This window comes from Belonocnema kinseyi, chromosome 5 (genome assembly GCF_010883055.1).
Source record: "Belonocnema kinseyi isolate 2016_QV_RU_SX_M_011 chromosome 5, B_treatae_v1, whole genome shotgun sequence".
Lineage (NCBI taxonomy): Eukaryota > Metazoa > Arthropoda > Insecta > Hymenoptera > Cynipidae > Belonocnema > Belonocnema kinseyi.
Window position 1 is genome coordinate 7,867,127 of NC_046661.1, and position 3,053 is coordinate 7,870,179.

The following is a 3,053-nucleotide window of genomic DNA, read 5'->3' on the forward strand; positions in this document are numbered from 1 at the left end:
GGGGTTCGCCGCGTTCTGTGTGTACCTTATCTGATTGAAAATAGTAAGCGGCGAACAGCACCATTTTGCCCAATGAGGACCCTGCCTTAGGAGATAAAATTTCATCAATTCCGGATCGTGTTGTTTCAGATTTGTAGCTGGAACGCAGCAAATTAGGTCTAGACGAGTTTAAGATCACTGAGTGCACCTTAAGATTTCTATCGAGTCCTTCTCAGTCGACGCGCTGTATGACCCAGGTTCGACTAGGACAATTATTTGCGATGACCTAGTTCCCCAGATCTTCGATGCCCTAGGCAAAGATTTAGACTGTTCTCGTAAATCTTCTATAATTTTGGCGAACGGTTTTAGAGACGAGATTTTAGGTGTGGCAGAGCTGCCCTTGACTATAGACAGAATTACTAAGACATGCGAAGTCAGGGTGGTCACCAATCTGGACACCGAGTTGGTTTTAGGCGTAGACGCGCAATCAAAATTTGACATGGTGTTTTCGGCGCGTTCTAAGGAGATTTGGATGCCAGACACAGACGGAGAGGTCTGTCCACTCGACAAATGGTTAACCACGGAAGAGAGTTGTGGTGGTATTTTAAATTTATCGATCGAACAGGATAGGAAATTCCAGGATTTGAGCAAGAGTAAAATAGTTCCTAAGAGGTAGGGCCAGCTTAGCGCTCACCGAAGGGGTGATTAAGGAATCCTCTAGCGAATGGTCGGCTCCTATAGTAATGGCCAAGAAGGATGACGGGGGTTACCGGTTTTGTTTAAATTTTAGAAGACTTAATGCCATCTCTAAAAGAGACGCCTATCCCCTTCCATATATATCTCAGTGCGGCTTTAAATCAGATCCCGTTGGATGAGTCTTGCTAGGAGTATACGGAATTTGTGGTTCCCGGCAGGGGACTCTTTTAATTCGCTCGTAGGCCGTCCGGACTAGCAGGGGCTCCGGCCACCTTTCAGAGGCTCATAGACAAGATAATTACTCCCGAGATGAGGCGTAATGCGTTCTCCTACCTTGACGACATCATAATAGTCACCCAGACTTTTGAGAAGCATCTGCTCTGGCTGGGGAAGGTTTTAGATGGGATTTCCGAGGCTGGCTTGACCATTAATCCAGATAAGAGCAAGTTTTGTTGAGCCGAAGTTCAATACTTAGGTTTTATAGTTAACAAGCAGGGATTAAGGCCAGAGCCAGATAAGATAGCTCCCATCCTCACTTACCCAGCTCCCCGTACGGTTAAACAGCTTCGTAGGTTTATGGGGTTAGCATCAAGGTACAAGCATCATGGTACAGGTAATAACCGAACATAGTAGTTTGAGACTGTTACGTAATCTGAAAAACCGTACTGGTAGACTCGAAAGATGATCCTTTCAACTACTTGAATACGACTTCGAGATTATTCACCGCAAGGGGGCTTTACATCATGTACCGGGTGCGTTGTCCAGGATGTCAGAGGAGGACCCTTTACCGGTTTCGTCAGTAACTGAGCCGGAAGACCTCAAATTCGAGGATTCGGCTGACCCCTGGTACAAGAACCAGTTAGAGCTGGTAGTGGAGCGATCTGGGATGTTTTCAGATTGGAAAATCAAAGATGGTAGGTTATATCGGCATAGGCCAAACGAAATCACCGATCAGTTGATTCCGTATCTAGAGGCCTGGAAGGTGATGGTTCCAGAAAAGTTCAGAACAAGGGTGATGGAGGAAGCACATTCCGAGCCTTAATCGGGAGACTTGAGTAGGGACAAGACTTTCGCGCGTGTGGCCCTAAGATAGTACTCGCCTGGGTTGTACTCGGACGTCGCACATTTTGTCCAAAATTGTGACCCTTTCCAGAGGTGTAAGGTGGAACGGGCTCGCCTAGCCGGCATGATTCAATCAGGAATGCGTACGGTCCCACTGTTAGGAAGGCCTTTGAGGACTTCAATGTGTCATGATGGGAAGCCCCGGAAGTCTTGCACACTGACAATGGTACTGAGTTCGCCAACAAGCTCTTAGAAAACATGTGCAAGACCATCGAAATAATCCATACGACGAATCCGGTTTGCTACTCACAGGCAAATCCTACTAAGCGTGTAAACTGGGTGTTAAAAATAATGATTGTAGCCTTCTTCCATAAAAACCATAAGGAATGGAACGCACATTGGCCAGAATTCCGCTACGCGTACAACACCGCTTCTCACGGTACACTTAAAGTCTCACCAGCCTTCCTGAATTTTGGGCGTAACCCTCTTCCCTACCTGTCTTTAAGAAGAGATCTTGAGAAAGCCACTCAGCACGATAGTTTTAACCGCGCGAAATAAGTGGAGCGAGTTAAGCGATTAGATTACTTGAGAGATCTCATTTGCCGAAATCTTGAGCATGCTTACGTATCTCAGGCCAAGTACTATGATAAGAACAAGCGTGCTCGTTCTTTCCGGGTAGGTGACCTCGTCTTAAAGCATCAGCGCGTCCTCTCGAAAAAGGAAGACAACCTTGCAGCTAAGCTTTGTGATACATTCGACGGACCCTACAAGATTAAGCGCAGGTTGTCTCCGGTTGTGAACGTTTTGGTCATCGAGAAAGGCAAATACGCGGGCAAGGAGCATATCAAACATCTAAAACCTTATGTCCAAAATTAGAATACCGGTCTCACTAAAAGCTGCAAGGCCGGACCAAGCCGCGCCAAGTCGGTCCCAGAAGGAGCGACTGCCGATCACCCAGTAATCGGAACATCACGAACTAGTCGCTCTAAGGAGGTGGTGTGGACCCCGATAAGGGCGGAAGGGTACCGCACACCTTCACCCCCTCATCCGCCTCCCAGCAACAACGAAATTCTGGACGAGGTGAGGTGGATGGTGGCCTTGGGTTATGAAAACCGCTCGCGCCGAGGTTGGCTAAAAATAGGCGCGCCTAAACCGCGAGCGTATAGGGGGCCAACACATAAAAACTGCTGGGCATGCGGCCAGGCGGGCCATTTAAGGGGAAAGTGTCCTGACCCGGCCGGGGTTGGAGTCTTTTTTTTCGTGTGCAGGGAGCCCGGAGTTAGGAAATCTAATTGTCCTAATTGCGGGCCCCTCTA

General features: G+C 48.0%; 1 protein-coding gene across 1 annotated transcript in view; it reads left to right on the top strand.

Annotated features, from left to right (window-relative positions):
* The window catches only part of LOC117172910 (protein unc-79 homolog), a 600,505-nt gene that overhangs the window by 459,871 nt on the left and 137,581 nt on the right, over positions 1-3,053 (top strand). The window lies entirely within an intron of this gene.